Below are 17482 nucleotides of genomic sequence, written 5' to 3'. Positions count from 1 at the left end.
ATTTTTAGGAGCGGTTCAGAGCCATAGGACCATATATGACAAACCCCACTATTTCGTTTGGCAAGGTGATTACCGAAGAGTTGGAGAAGAGAGGTATAAAAGCAAGCAACCATCGAGTCATTCCCTAAGGGACACGGGAGCACAGGTTTGAGGTTCATTGTGCCGATCGGTCCAGGCGTGGCATATACCGTACAAGGGTTACACAGGAGTGCATTCTTAAGGAAGACGGGACATGCACATGCACTTGTCAGAAGCCGAGACTTCTTCACAGGCCTTGTTCTCATGTTATTGCCGCTTGTACAGAGTGCGACATACGTGAGAGCATGTATGTGTCTCCCTATTTCAAGAAGGAGGCCATACATCACACATGGAGTTCGGAGATATATGGCTTCGGTATTGCTAGTTCATTCACAAGTACTAATGCGCAGGTGTTCTTCGTACCAGACCCTACCAAGGTTAGGAACAAGGCAGGGCGTCGGAAAACAAGACGGATTCGCAATGACATGGATGAGTCCGAGCTTGGGAGAAGGAAGAAGCGTTGTAGCAGGTGCGACGGCGAAGGCCATACATACAAGAATTGCCCTGGTGAATCGACGAGTACGGTTGCCACCAACACGGAAGGCCCTTCGCAACAAGCTGGAGCTGATGGTAGCCGTCCTGTTGGTGAAGGTACGATGACACGACGGCCACGTCGGAGACTGTCTCGTCATGATACTACCGGTTATGTTGTGTGATCGCCTTGTTTTCGTTATGTATTCCTGAACTTCGCGTTTATTGTAATAATTAGAGTGGACCAACTATTTAAATGTACTACTGTTGTAATGGTGGTGTAGTTGTTGGTATCATGGTATTTCCTACCGGATTGATGTATTAACTGTGTACATGCGTATACGCGGTGTATTTGTACCTGATCCACTGTGTGTTATGCTGCTATTTATGATGTTCGTTGTATGACATGTAATAAGTTCTCTTTACTACTTACAGAACTTACGCATTGGCCCTGACTATTCTTTGTTTGCATGTATTAAGTAGTCAATTTTTTACATTGCATGAGGTTGACATTTCATTTTAATTTTGCAGGTATGGACGTCGACGTCGACACACCGGAGTTGCTCGATCCGATACTCGATCGGACACACATATCTTTCCTATCCGCCCAGCGGAACTCGACTCTTGCCACGCTCCGCCCACGCACTTATCGGGAGGCACCCCCCGTCGACCCCCGCCATGTATTAATGTACTTTGTTCTTTTCCATTGCGAAAAAAGTATGTTCGAACAATTAATGAAATCTATTGTAACTCATTATAATAGATTTTAGCTAATTACATATATTATTTGCAGATTACGCGAGGCAGGCCTGCTTCCACTATGTCGGCTTGTTGAGCCATCAGCTGGCACCGCGGACCTGGCGAAGCGGTGGATGATCGGTCGCTCCCTACTAGCCGCTCTGGTCGACAGTTGGAGGCCAGAGACGCACACTTTCCACCTACCGTGCGGAGAGGTAGCCCCTACACTGCAGAACGTCTCCTACCTCCTGGGACTCCCTCTCGTAGGTGATGCGGTTGGCCCAGTGGATGGAATGGAGGGGTGGCGTGCGGACATCCTTCAGCGTTTCGCTCCCGTTCAGCGTCGGCACGGGCTCAGACTTGAGGTGATGGATCTGTGCGTCGCATCGGGGCCAACGAAGCACTGGTTGATGCAGTACATGGTACATAACCACATGCAAGTTGACAAAGAACTTAAGATTGTATGTCTTATAACCTCAACTATTGTTTTGCAGTTGGGCAAGCTAGCCCCCCACGCCGACGAGTACTCCGTGCGGCGCAGCTTGGAGGCCTACCTTCTTTGGCTGTTTGGGTGGGTCATGTTCACTAGCATGTCAGGCCACCTAGTGGAGAAGGGCATGATCAGGTACGCACGGGCCATCGCAGATGCAGATGTTCGATGCGTGCCGCAGTGGAGTTGGGGGTCCATCGTGCTAGCGGCGACGTATCAAGTACTCTGCGATGCCTGCACGCGGACAGCCGCGAACGCTCTTATCGCCGGATGTTCCCTCCTTCTACAGTTGTGGGCAGCGGAGCGGTTCGCGATAGGACGACCGGAGGTCAGCCTAAAGGTGTACGACTTCGATCTGTACACAGGGCATTTACCGGTAGATTACCCAATGATGGGGACGTTGTGGTGTCGTCGCCAGGTATGTTTCTCACACGTTGCGTTCGTATTCATCGTGTCAGAGTACCCATTCTACATTGTTGAAATAACTGTTATTTGCAGAGGAAGTGGGCGCACAAGCAGGTGCTGCGGTCGTACCTAGAGTTTGTGATGGAGTTCGACCGGATTCAGGCGAGCAACATCGTTTAGGAGCCGTACACAGATGCGGCGATCCTCGCTAGGACTACGCGCGGTCTCTCGTCTCTCTGCACACAGGACAATACGTACTGGCTGACCACCGTACCCTTGTGTACGACATCTTCATCGAGCCGCACTGTCCCTACCGAGTGCTCCGTCAGTTCGGTCTCCTTCAGTCGTTCCCGATTCCACGGGAGCCAGCTCCCAACCATGGGTACTAATGTCATTTTGCAAAGTACGAGTATGTCAAGTTTCGTATGCTAATTGAGCTTTTGTTCTTGCAGATTTAGTCAACGTGGGCAGACTCCAGGGGCGCAGTGGGTACCACGACTACAGGAGCACGTCGCCGACTGGCTCCTCGCGACGGAGGAGATCACGGATGAGCAACGACCGCACACCGACAGCAACTACGAGGACTACCTTCGGTGGTACTAGCCACGGACCCATACTCGCCTACTCACACCCCTGCAGAGCCTGTCGCGCACGTCGCTAGGATGGAAGACCAGTACCCTAGGCACCACGACCAGGAGTACTTTCGTGCGGTAAGTCTTTAGTCATTCTCGAAGATTGACGTTCTGTATTTCTTTGTTCATTGTTCGCATGTTCTTCGATACAGTTGGACGCTTCGCGTGAGGTACAGGGCGAGGTGGACGGGGTTGCCAGACGTCTAGACTCCGGTGTCCCGCTAACGGACCAAGAGCAGAACATCACTTTCCGTCGCATCCAGAAGAAGATTGCAGCTGTTGTGCGTGCACTCAGTTGTCGTGGCGACGACGTAGTTCACCGACGTGGAGGTAGTTCAGCGGCGGCGGGTGGTCGTGGTCGTGGTCGCTCATCCGCCCAGGGTAAGAGACACTGATGCGTAACCATCACTGCTAACAGTTTTACATAGACTAACCAATGAACTACAACTGTGCGGACGTTCTTTTTAGGAGCCACAGGTGCGGGGACATCGACGTAGGTCGCCGGGTCCTCGAGTGCCGCAGGAGGTACTTCTACTCAAGCAGGCCACACGTCCACGGAGCCTCAGTGGACTCCGTGGACGTCCACGCACGGGGCGGGGACCTCCACACAAGCGCCGGGTGGAGGGACCTCTGTGGACCCGTTCTCGCAGGGTGACCCGTGGACGTGGACGACAGGCCCACACACGTCGTCCACGTCGGCAGGAGGGTGGTTCTCCTATGGCGGAGGGGCGTGGACTTTAGCTTTAGATGTACGGTGGACCATATCCACACAAGGTACCGAGGCCAACTTCGATGTATTATGCTATCCAATACAACTTCGACCATACTATAGTTTTATAACTTTGTTTTTGTTGTACGCTTACACAGGCTGGGAGGACACGACAGAAGGTAACTCGTCCAGATGGACTGGGGCTGATTGGACGGCGCCACCTACTGGCGAGACCACGACGACACCGGGTACGAATGACACCTCAATTTTAATGTACTAACCGGTATAACCCCAAGCACGCACCATGTTTACAACTTCATTTTTGTTGTACGCACTTCGCAGCCTGCCAGGACATGCCAAGAGGTACCTCGTTGGGACACGGATCACCAGATTTTGATGATTTGGAGGATGATCCGGACGTCATCGACACCTCCCAGCTTAGTGGAGCTCCGCTTCCCACACAGCTTACTACCTCGTCCACTCCAGTCTCCCCCCCACACGTACTACCCGCGGCGTGCCACCCGATCCGCTTACGTACTCCCGGGGCCACGTGAGAGCGCAGCGGGGGAAGGGTAAGAAAAGCACGTGCCGAGGTCCTGGGGCTTAGGGTGGGGGTTACCTACCAGCTATATGCAGACTTCAGTTGTATTACCATTTCTTTCATTACCCAGACTAGTTTGTACCTATGTTTTGTATGAATTAACGTACAACTGCGTTCTATCTGATTCGTTAGTCATTTATTATGCCGCCCATGTATTCCACCAATGGCGTTGGACACCTCAAACACACCGTATTATAGATACATTTCATCGAACAAACGATTATTTCAAGTAACATGACATTTCTAGCAGTACTTAACCATAGAATGTTAGAAATAAATTAACTTTAATACCGAACAGAAAAGACACATAAACTGGTAAAATTGAACTAATCGACAGACCTACTTTCGGTGCCTCAAGTATGTAAACACTAGCAAATATTACCGTTAAATCGAAAGTACATCCTGAATTTAATCTATCCTTAATGCTCTCTATCCATAAGCAGACTATGCTTAACAGGTAAATTTGGATCGCCAATAGCCTTTTTAGTTTCTTCTAGTACATTTGCATTTCAAGATTTCACAATAGAAATCTATTGAAGTACTGAAAGAAACCGAAAAAGCTGGTTGGCGACCCAAATTTACCTGTTGCGCATAATTTGCTAGCTTTCTTCAACGAATGGAGCCACTCTGATGGTAGAGAAGGAATTAATGAGTAGGATGGTTTGTTTAGTTGGTGTGCGAAGGTCGTTGCTCTTATAGCGAGAGGGCGCCGAAAGTTGAATGTCGTGAAGCTCTGCGTCTGCTCGTTCTGACACGATGCACAGCGAGCCACGGAAAGTCGAGGGGCACCGAAAGTTGAATGTCGTGAAGCTCAGCGTCTGCACGTTCTGACACGATGCATAGTGAGACACCGAAAGTAGATTGTCGTGGCTCGTTTGGACAGTGAGAAATGTATATATCGACGCGCCGAAAGTTCCATGTCGCCTAGCTAAGCCTCTGTCCCTGCGCGTGGGCGTGATAGCCCTTTCCAAGTTGTCGTGTCATGTCCAACCAGTTACAGCAACCGTAGTAGAACCCACTCGGCCGAACGAAAGCCCCTGCTCAAGGTGTCGCAATCAACTTTGAACGCATCACGACAACAAACTTTCGACGTCGCTCGTTATAACAGCGACGACATTCACACACCACCCGAATAAACAAGCTTATCGTCAATTCCTTGTTTACCATGGGAGAGACTCCGTTCATTGAGCATCTCCAGTGGCGAAAAAGGATCCTTTCGCCGGCCGTATGCCACCATGGTGTGATCGTCAATTCTGCTATTGTGATGACCGGTGCATCCTAATGGCCTCGTTGCACAGTGAAAGTCCAGGGAGGAGGTTCTTCAGATGTGCAACTTGACTCAGGTATGGTTGACCACAACACCTATCACAACGTTTGTCATAAGTACCTACCTTCTAAATCATTTTCCAAAATTTGGATTTTCCAGTAACAAAACCCAGTATGTAGATTCTTTCAATGGGTTGATAGAGAGAATCTCACCCGCAATGACTCACGCCCATATCCATGAAGTGAACATATATCCAACTACCGCAGAAGGAAGGCTGAACACAAACGGCGTATAGCGGTTGAGAATCGCGATTGGTTGGTCGATCCCAACGGACTACCAACATGGAGGGAACGTCCCGAATGTAGCTGCGGTGAACGTTGCCAAGTTGTAAGATCTATTTCACGGCGAACTCTCGGCCAACGATGCTTCGTTTGCCCTTGCATTGTCGACGACGTTCTCGTTGTAAGTACCATTTCATGCAGGAAGACCAAATACAATGTAACTTCTTACAGTGGATAGAAACAGAGAGAATTTCTATCACAGGTTTATCAATTACGCAGCTAGAAACCCCCTCACAACTCCTTCAAGCAGGGATGGAGGACGTACGGCATGTAGAAGCCGCTACCCTTGATTGGAGTAATAATCCATTCGGCGTACCAAATTAGGTCAAACGTCCAATATGTAGTTGTGGAAATCGCTGCCAAATGACTACATCATTCGAACCACAGAGTTATGGAAGGAGATATTTCCTTTGTCCAAACATAACCGATAACCACACCGTAAGTAAACATCATCCCAATATGACATTATGCCTTCCATGTTTCTATCTTTGTTAACCTCCTTTGGGAGCATCTCCGGTATTTTTAGGGGAACCAAAGAGCGTGTTGTTTCATTGCGTGGATCGACGAAGTCATGCCTGAGTACTACGGCCATAAAATAACTAAAGCCGAAACATGTCATGAGTACAAGCGAGAGAAGGAGTACCACGAATGATCACCGGTACAACGACGCTCAAGGGGACAACTCCAAAGATGACCGCAATGTATTTTCAATGATTGTATCCCGATTTGAGCTTTGTTGTAATACATTGTTTCCCAAATTCAGCGATGGAATCACACTACATTTTCGCTTCTTGCACCATTATGTTCTTTCTCTAGTTTTGTCGTTCTCATGTGCTACAATTTTACTTTGCTATTATGTTGTATTAACATTCGGAATATTTTTTCTTTACTTCAACATATCTTTTAATGACATTATTATATACGAAGCCAATTTAATACGAAGCTTAATTTAGTACTAAATGTAACATTAAACAATACTTACTAAATTGAACCTCCATAATTTTTAACTTTGCTTTTAACTTTTATTAACATTCAGAACATATTTTCTATATTTTCTTTTAAGTTGTATATACAAAGCCAATTTAATAAAATATTGCCTTAATTTAGTACTAAATATAACATTAAACAATATAACATAAAACTAACCTAAATCTAACCCTTTACCTAACAGTAATTAGCCAAACTAACCTAAACCGCCCTTATGGAGGGCGGCTGGGGTCGCCTGCAAAATGGCCAGGCCCCCTCCCCCCGCGGGCGCGTCGGCCGGCCTTGCTAATTTTGCACTTACCCCCTTCCCGCCCTCCGTAAGGACAGAAAGGGGCTTAGCGCAAAATTGCGCGCCGCGCCGTGCGCCACGTCAGCATTCTGTCCTCTAGGAGGGCGGCAGGAGGCTAGTCTTGTGATTTTTTGAATCAAAAAATTAAAATGGTAAATAATTTAATAAATAAAATTAAAAATTAAAAAAATTCGACCTAAAAGAGGAGTGGAGAGGAAGAATTTGGGCCGAATATGGCCCATGGAGAAGAGGAGGGTTTATTTTCGTTTTTCTTTTTAGCAAAGCACTTTAAATAGATATTGTTATATTAAAATTGTTTAGATTGCTATAAAATTTCAAGTAAATTTTATCTAGACAATGTATGATATCGAGAATTTAAGAAAAATCATCCTAGCCACTTTCGGATTTATTTGCATGTCTTTCAGGGTTTGATAATATGCTTTTGGTTTTTAATAAAATTATATTATTTTGATTAAAACATGATTTATGAAGCGGTGGATTTATTAGGACATGAAAATTCATTTTAGGTTTTTTTAGAAAACACTAAAAGAGGGTTACTATCGTCAAATTTAACCATGTAATTTGAATATTCAAGTAAAAATTGTGTAGCCTTCAAGCTGCATTTGAATTTTCTTGCATTACTTTTACGGATTGAAGATTTACTTTTGATTTTTCTAAAAAAAGTCACAATTTTATAACTAGGGTGATGTTGTGGACGTGACCTTGGATTATGGGATTAACTCGACGTTGTTTTAGTGGAACCCACTCTAGTACATGGGGCCAAGCTTGCCAGTAGGTTCAACGAAACACTTCTTTTTATTCTCAACTTATGATGAAGTGACATTGTTATAAACCTATGACGTTTGATGGTTGGTCTCTAGTGACAATTACATTCGTCACAATATGTTGTTAAGGTAGTTTATGATGATTTATAGTTGGTCTTAGTGATGAACATCTTTTTTTTCTTCACTAAGCCACCCTACCTCACTATGAACGTCATAAACCAAGATCGTATAATGACGAATAGCTCAAATGTCATGAGGAATTCGTCATAGAAGACAATATTTGTTGTAGTGATCGATCAAGACCCTAACATAAAGGTGGCTAACCTAGATAGACACAAGTTTTGATCATAGCTCAAGTAATCCTGATATGGATGACGCAGGGAAAAGTTATAATGAAACTAAGAATGTTTTTCTTATTCTTTTACTAGTCTTGGTGTATGGAGTGAAGATTGTGTTGCTAGATAGATATCGTACTATCAAGAGAGGCCAATGATATGAGCATGAAGATGATCTCATACCATGTTAGTTCACTTGCACATAGTTTGATGGTCTATCAAGCGTGGTGAGCCTTTTCTCAAGTCTTGTGCAAAAGACAGAGGTACACATATCCAATAGGAATGACTGGCCTCTTATCAGCATGTCCACTTGAGTGTCCTTCTTGAGCCCTCTATCCTTGAGGAAATGTGTGATTCTTGGTGGGATTATTTATGGGTTGGATAGTCCTTTGAATAAGCTTTTCATAGAGTATAAGGACGTTGAAATCTGACACTCGAGTCATAAGATATTGTTGTTTTGCTGATTGTCAGTCATGTAGAGTACACGGACCACCGCTTGGTCTAACCGAGGTCTTCTAGAGAGGTTTTGGCCTTAGGAATAGGTGCGCTGGTTGGACTAACTTGTCAATGTAGGTCAGACTAGGGAGTACATTCTTGAACCTACTATTTTGCTATATTCAAACGGACGTTAAATATACATACGAGCTTTGTTGGGTCTACGAGTACTTGATGGAAAGCCCTAAGAGTCCTCTTTCCAATGAACTCAATGTCATCTCCAAATTGCATCTTGTTGACCGCAAACGTAGAAACAAAGTATTGCATTATCTAAGACCCTTGCCCAGGTAGAGCTTAAGTTGGGTGCATCATAAACTAGTGAAGTACATGACCCTATGTACCTCTTTGTCGTCCTCCCACCTCCTTAAATAGTTAGATGCCTCTTCAGGGTTTTTACGGTTTTATTTAGATTAAAGTTTAATAATTCCTACTTTTTCAAGGATATACAAGTACCAACTGCATGTATTGCATGTATCAAGTATTGTACCTAGGTACTGCATGTATTGTACCAACTGCATGGTCAGCTACACATGCACTAGGTACTGGACATCAAAGCACGAGAAGGGGGTGTGCATCGTTGTTGTCTAGTCGGCTGACAAGGTGCCTCATTTCCTCTTCTCACTCTCTTTTCTTAGCTCCTCCCTTCTTTCTTGTTGTCGCTGAACTTCAAACAATACGCTGAGGAGGCGAGAGGAGAGTTTGATGCTTTTGACTAGACCAAGGAAATAAATGGAAGGTCATTAAAGTGTAATGTCCCGTGATATGATGCTTTCCATTAGTCGCCCTCTTAGGGCATGTTCAAAGGTAGAGCCTAATATTAACTCTTATCTTATCCATGCCAACAACATTAACTCATTTTATAAGCATATGTACAAAGGTAGAGTTGAGTATGGTTTATTCATTAATACCACAAAAATATTTTTATTACTCTTCTTTCCTTTTTAATGTACCCCATGTAACAAAATTTCCTTAAATAAATACGAAGAGTTAACTCTAACCCGTTGCCATGCATAACAACCACTTCACTCTCTCTCACTTCTCTTTTCACCATGTCATTTTATTTGCTCACGTGACAACAGAGAGAGTCAGCTAATAACTACCGCTGTACATGCCCTTAAGGGCCCTTTGAAGCAAAGATAAAAACATAGAAATTCTATATGATTTCTATCCAACAGGAAATAATCCTACAAAGCCTTTTGAAACAAATGATGGAAACCTACATTCCATTAAAATTCCTGTGGATACTACAACAATTTTAAAAGAAAATAAGTACTCTCTACGTATTTTAATAGATGACACCGTGGACTTTTCATGATATGTTTAATGTTTGATCATTCGTCTTTTTTAAAAAAAGAGTAGAATATATACATGGCCGGTCCTTAAACTTGGGAGCTGATGTTATTTAGGTCCGTAAACTTTAAAAATGTGCATCTAGGTTCTTAAACTTGAGAACAAATGTCATTTAGGTCTATAAACTTGAAAATTGCACAACTAGGTCCACCGTCTTGGTTTAATGAATCATGGCCGATCAAAACCTCATTTGAGAACGTTGACGTGGCATTCCAAATGCCACGTAGGTAGCACATTTGCAAACAACCCTCTTGGCGACGAAAAATATCAAAATAATTACAATTTACCCATCATGCTATAGTAGCTCCCTAGAATCCACAAAAATCCCCAAATCTCTCGCCTCCCACAATGGCTAGGGTTATCGGCTACGCGGTGAAGTGCAGGATTTGAGGAGCAGTCGGAGACGGTGAGATTGTGGTGGTGTTGATGTCAAAATGTGATCCAACATGTCACACACGTAGGTCTGGGAGTCGTTTCTCTGAATGCTCCAGTGCAGGACATAAATTCTTAGATTGCGCGGGCGTGCCAGTCAGTTTGATCCTGCAACTGACAAGATAAACAGTAAAGCAAGTCGATCGGCTATCGAGCCGATAGGTAACGAAAGATTCAGCCTATCGGATGTTGATGTAGCAGCACTTAGCCGATAGGATGAACGATCGGCTGTAAAAAGCTTGGATCGGCTAGAAACTTGATAGAAATAGATTTAAATTAAATATTAGACCAACTTAATCCACCAAGTTACTTATTAGTCTTAGTCGATCGGGCGAGCCTCTATAACCATATCGAACCAAACATACTGTTGATGCTGAAAATAACAATCAACGGTCGCACACGTAGGTCTGGGAGTCAATCTTAGACAGCTCCAGTGCAAGACCTAAATTCTTAGAATGATGCGCGGATGTGCCAGTCAGTTTGATCTTACAACTGACAAGATAAACAGTAAAGCAAGCCGATCGGCTTTCAAGCCGATAGGTAACTAAAAACCCAGCCGATCAGATGTTGACGCTGCAACAGTTAGCCGATAGGGTAAACGATCGGTTGTAAAAAGCTTGGATCGGCTAGAGACTCAATAGAAATATAGTTAAACAAAATATTAAACTAACGTAACCCGCCAAGTTACTTATCAACTCTCAGTCGATCGGACAAGCCCATATAACCAGATCGAACCAGACGTACATAGATTGGACTTAACCAAGACAGTACTAGATTGTATATATCAAGCGGCAAATATCAAATCCACATAGATCGTCCAAAGTGGTCGACCAGATCAACTCAAAACACGAAAGTGATCTAAGTTGAAACTGATACGATAACTAGGAATCGCACAACTAGATTAGAAGATCAGACTGAACCGAGACAGTCCTAATCTAGTCGAACGATTACCGTGGCCCGGCGGAACGATGGACTTACCCCTCCGCTTGAGATCGAGACGATGCAGCCCTGCGTCAGGTGCCAAGTTCTGCCGGAGTTGAAAACCTCGGACAAGAGGGTGGCGATGCGCCGAAAAAAGTTGATCTAATTGATGTGTAGATGATTTCCAATGATCCTGGGCATACATATTTATACCCTCGGGTTGAGGCTAGGCCGTATTGGACACGACATACAACTCCTAATAGATAAAAAGAAATAACAAACTCCTAGATAGATTCTATCTCTAACACACATGTCCCGATCGAACTCTAATTTCTTAGAGATAAAATCCTAACTAACTCTAACTACTAGATAAAATTAAAGTACACGGACTCTGATTATTCCCGAATCTATCTGTAACATTCTAGGCCTAATCGCACTCTATTTCTTATCTGATCCGGACTCCATAAGCTGAATCCGAGTCGTATTCCGCCTGGTCTTGTATCATCTTTCATCACAGTTTAATCTCCTACGGCAAATTACCAAATTCTGGTGTTAACACATACAAAGATCGAACTTAACCAAGACATTATGCAGTCGAGTACGATATAATTAATAAGGCTAATAAATAAACCGATGAATTATTTGGAATAATTAAACAAACAATGAATACTTTGCTGCGATCGGCTAAAACCAATTTGCATGTAATTCTCATAAGCCGATGCAATATAAATAATTGCTGATATAAATATATCAAGCCGATTAGTATAAAAATAATGCAGCAATGCAATCGGCTATTCTATTGATATAAATATAATGAACATATAGATTGGCAAAGATCATCAGCTATAGACGGTGGACAAACGGCCAAGATCTATAAAATATCTAGCCCAAATTGCTAAGAATAATCGTAGAAGATCGAACCAGACTGAGACAGTTCAAGATTATGCCTAGCAATGTCAGGATAGATATAAACAGATCTAGATTGCTATCAAGCCTATAAACCGATTACTGATAACTTATCGGCTGGTACTCCGATAAAACAATGAGCAAAATACATTGATCTGATATAAACTATCTGATAAACGCAATCTGCTAGATCGGACCAAACTGAGACAATATTAAATTGAATATGTCAAATAGCAAATATCCAACCAACGTAAATCATCCAAAGTGGTTGACCAGATCAACTTGAGATATTGAAGTAACTCAAGCTAAAACTAATACGATAACTAGCAATTGCACAATCAGATTAGAAAATCAGACAGAACCAAGACAGTTCTAGAGAGCTACTATAGCACGAAGGCGTAAATGGCAATTATCTTCACCCTTTTTTTTGTTATGGAGGATGTCGTTTGCAAATGTGCTACCTACGTGAAATGCCATGTCAGCGGTTAGCTTCATTCAAATGAGATTTGGACCGACTATAATTCATTAAACCAAGATAGTAGATCTGAATTTGCAATTTTTAAGTTTACAGATCTAAATGACATCCACTCCCTTGTTTAGAGATGTATATATGCAATTTTTAAGTTTATGAACCTAAATGATATTCGCTTCCAAGTTTAAGGACCGGTCATGTATTTTACTCTTTTAAAAAATTGCGAAAATATGAAAAATTTAAGTTATAATTAAAATATATTCAGTAATAAAAACAATTACAACAAAATAAATAATAATTAGATATTTTTTAAGAACACGAATGATCAAATGTGTACTAAAAAGTCAATGCTATTATCTATCTTATGTTTTCTATTTAAAACTTTACTATTTTTTGATATCAAATCGGAATATATCAAACACATCATTTCTATATTTTTCTTATTTCTTATTTTATCAATTCTACATCGTAAATATGTAAATAAGCCCTAACTTTATAGCACGCTAGTTATCCACTGTGCCATATGGGTGATGTGACCTCAAACGAGTCAGGAACCCTCCAACAGCTCAAATGAGATCCTCTAACTTTATGTAAAAAAGATAGAGATGAACAATGCCATAATTTTAGATGTATTTTTAGTCGTTTGATTCGTAACCAGTACGTGAGATCGATCAGCACGATGAACCAGAGATATCCTACAGTACATTTACTATTTTTTGGTGTACATACAGTGTTTCTTATCAATGTCAGAGAATCTGGGTTGCTGCCGGCTAACGACATCGGCAGAAATACATCTCGTATTCTCGTGCCCCATGTGCATCTTTGTCTACCACACGAATGTCATTACACTAATATACCGGTATCTATTTTTTTTTCTCTCATCAATTTTCTTTTCTGATAATTTATCACCATCTGGGCCCACCACAGCCACGGCTGCCAGTGAGACGAAGAAGCAACGAGGAATTAAGGCCCTGTTTACTTCCCAAAAATTTTCACCCAAAAACATCACATCAAATTTTTGAACACCTAAATAGAGTATTAAATATAGATAAATCGAACAACTAATTACACAGTTATATGAGAAATCGTGAGACGAATCTTTTAAGCCTAATTAGTACATGATTAGCCATAAATGCTACAGTAACCCATATGGCTAATGATGGATTAATTAGGCTTAAAAAATTCGTCTCGCGGTTTCCACGTCAGCCGTGAAATTCGTTTTTTTATTCATGTTTGAAAACCCTTTCCGATATCCGATCAAACGTCTGATGTGATATGCAAAAAATTTTTATTTCGTCAATTAAACACCCTCTAAAGCCACATGGAAGGAACCTGGGGTGGCGGATCAGCCAAGGAATCGAGGGAGAAGTAGGGGTATTTTGCACTGCAGCTGATCTGGCGTTATTATTATTATTTTTATTAGCGTATTAATGACGACGATAAGAGTTTAAGACTACTTATTAGACACCAGATCAGAAATGACAATGGGTCAAGTTTAGGGCAGGCCATCACGAACCTATGACTGTAAGCTAAACCCATACCGTAAGCTTTTATGGATACAAAACTAAAACCATACCCATAAATGATGGGTACTCGAAACCCAATGGGTATCCACCGGGTAAAAACATGTCAAACAAAAAATATCTTAATTGTGAAGATATATTGTGGTTTTCTAATATTTAATTGTAGGTTACAAGCAAATAAACACAATTGATTAATTAATATAGCAACAAGAAAATGAAAAGGTACAATAGCACAAGTAAAACTAAGTTCGTCGAAATCCTAATGTTAAGTCATCAAATCATATCAACGCAAGCAACCAATCATGCATCAATAATAGTCCCATGCTCTGGTTTATAATACCGAACAATAAGTGTGCTCATTGTCGAGTATTTTAAGGTGTCACTTAAATCCAAAACATATACCTAACCCATAGCTTCACAGGCCTCGTACCCACAAACCCATAGATGCAAATCTCCACCCACACCTATACCTATTGGGCACAAAACCCGTCGGGTCAGACCCGTGGGTCCAATTGTCATCCCTACACCGAGTGGTCAAGAAACAACTCTTTCTACCGATATTATTGCAGTCTATTTGTAGGCTGTAAAAGCAAGAAAGGAAATTAGAGAAAGGGACCACTGTCTCTTTTACATTTAATCACACGAAGACTATATTTTAAGTATATATGATGATTGTGGGCCCCTTTGATTATTGGGAAAAACTAGGAGATTTATAGAATTTAAATTCTAAACGACAATTTTCTGTTTGATCATTTGAGATAAAGACTTGAGAGTCCAACCGGCTTCTTTAATTCATCTGAAATGACTCAAAACAAGGAGGTTTTGGAGAAAAGATAATAACCCTATGTATTTAGGAAGATTAAAATTCTAGCTGGCGATAAGGTGGGTTTTGAACATGTGACTTCTAATTCATTTTCTGCATTCTATAATTACAATTTATTAAAATTTATCTATTGTTTGGTTACATGGAGATTTTGTAATAAGCCGAGCTGACAAAGCTCCCCAAACAAAGCCAAAATAAAGTTCAAAATCATGGGAACTTTTAAAGCCTTTATCTCTCCACTATTTTTTTCATTCTTTTGGCAGTTTATTTAAAAATGGCCATTTAAACGTTTTTATGTGTTTTGTCAACCTCGTATTGTCATCAACATTCTATATATATTTTTTGGTTGTTTCTCAATGTTTTACTTGAGTTTCAAAGTGGCCCTAAGCAATTAAGTGAGCAAAAAATGCCTAAAATATCCGCCAGCACAGTTCAAAAAAATTCCCCTAATTATAAAACAATATTTTTTTCAGCATATTTATTTCCCATCCATAAATAAGCAACTTCAAAATTTTTTAAATGAATCCATTCAAAAAAAACTCAAATGAATTGAGATTCCAACAGCCCACACTAGTCTAGTGTACATGGAGCTCTACAAAATCGAGAGGCTCATCAGCATATTTAGGCCTTATTTAGTTATCAAAATTTTTTTCCCAAAATCATTACATCGAATCTTTGAATGCATGCATGAAGCACTAGATATAGATAAAAAAACTAATTACACAGTTAGATGAAAATTGCGAGACGAATCTTTTGAGCCTAATTAGTCCCTAATTAGCCATAAATGCTATAGTAATCTACATGTGCTAATGACAAATTAATTTAACTCAAAAGATTCGTCTCGTAGTTTCCATGCGAGTTATAGAATTAGTTTTTTCATTCGGGTCCGAGAACCCCTTTCGATATTCGATCAAACATTCGATGTGACACTCAAAAGTTCTGTTTTCGTGAACTAACACGCCCTTATTTCCCATCCATTCAAATGAATCCATTCAAAAAGTTTAAAATGAATTGAGATTTTAAATAAACCACCAGTAGTCTTTGTTACACAACATATTTGATCAAGTCAAGACATCCAATGACTATGGTTAATTCCCTTCATGGCAGCTCATGAATTGTCTTCATGGAAGGGATTAAACTAGCTTAATAGCAGTCCATAATAGGCCTTTATGCAAAGGAATCAACCAGCCATCAACATGACACAAAATCATTCCTATTCATATGATTTGATGATGTTTTATGTATTTGTAATAGCCACAATTAGTAGGCTGAAAATCTCACTATATAAGGTGAGATTTTGATCAATAAAATGGACACAAGTCTGACTATTCAGGTCTCTACATTTTTGTCTCAATCTCTTGATTTCTAATACGTTGTCAGCAGCTCTAGCTAGTTGAAGCAAGGAAGAGAAGGGTAAGAATGACTACGAACTTACCCGTTTCCGTTGATGCCAACTCTTTCCTTCCCATGTAATCCCCGAGCACCTCATCTATGATGCATCATGCACCAGCAGCTCGACAAACTCTTTCGGGTTCCAATGTGTTGTCTTCGACGTCGCCGGGCCCGTGCTCGTGGAAATACACGAGCTGACAGCATCGACTCTAGCACCTTTGCAACACGCCAAGGTCCTTCAGTGCTGCCACCCTCCTACTCCACACCAGGACGCATCCTGGAGTCGCCACAACACTGCGAGTCCCATGAGTGGACCACACGTGTGCGACTGTAGCCCAACGGGTTGCAGTAGGAGCTGTCAGCCGTGGTGAACTCCTTTTGTCCTAACCATGGCTGGACAACCCACACCCATCGTCTCTCGGCACGAAACACCTTGTCCTCCTCGCCATGCCCGGATTACTCGCCATCCACTCCGACACATTCCCCGACACCAATTAATCCACTGGAGTTCCTCCTCAGAGGAACCATTGCTGCACATCATGGAGCCCCGCCCTTCTACATGGCAGCAGGGGGCTTTAGCAGCTCCGTGCTCGCCCCTCAATCTCCACCACCGCGCCCAGGTCGCATCATCAAGACCAGGCATGTCTCGGCCAAGATGAGCACCGTCGGCAAGGCTAGCCATCCCCCACCCTCAGGTGAGGGGGAAGCCTAAGCGCGGAGGCCAATCAATCAAATATGATTGGCTGATATATGATTCATCAACAAATCAAATACAAGCTTGCACCAATCCAGTTTACAAATAGATTGCAAATCCTCAAAAGCACTGAGATATTTTGTGCTAGGTAGCAACGAAGAGTTTGGGCAAAGGAAACAATTGAGGCGAACGATGATAAAATACATTAAAACTTGATTAACAGGAATTCGGGGAGTCCTGTGGATTAATTCTAGGGAGCTACTGTAGTGCGAAGACGTAAATTGCAATTATTTTGACACTTTTTTGTTGTGTAGGATGCCGTTTGCAAATCTGCTACCTTCGTGAA

Source organism: Oryza brachyantha, chromosome 8, assembly GCF_000231095.2.
Source record: "Oryza brachyantha chromosome 8, ObraRS2, whole genome shotgun sequence".
NCBI classification, from domain to species: domain Eukaryota; kingdom Viridiplantae; phylum Streptophyta; class Magnoliopsida; order Poales; family Poaceae; genus Oryza; species Oryza brachyantha.
This window is presented reverse-complemented; position numbering follows the sequence as displayed.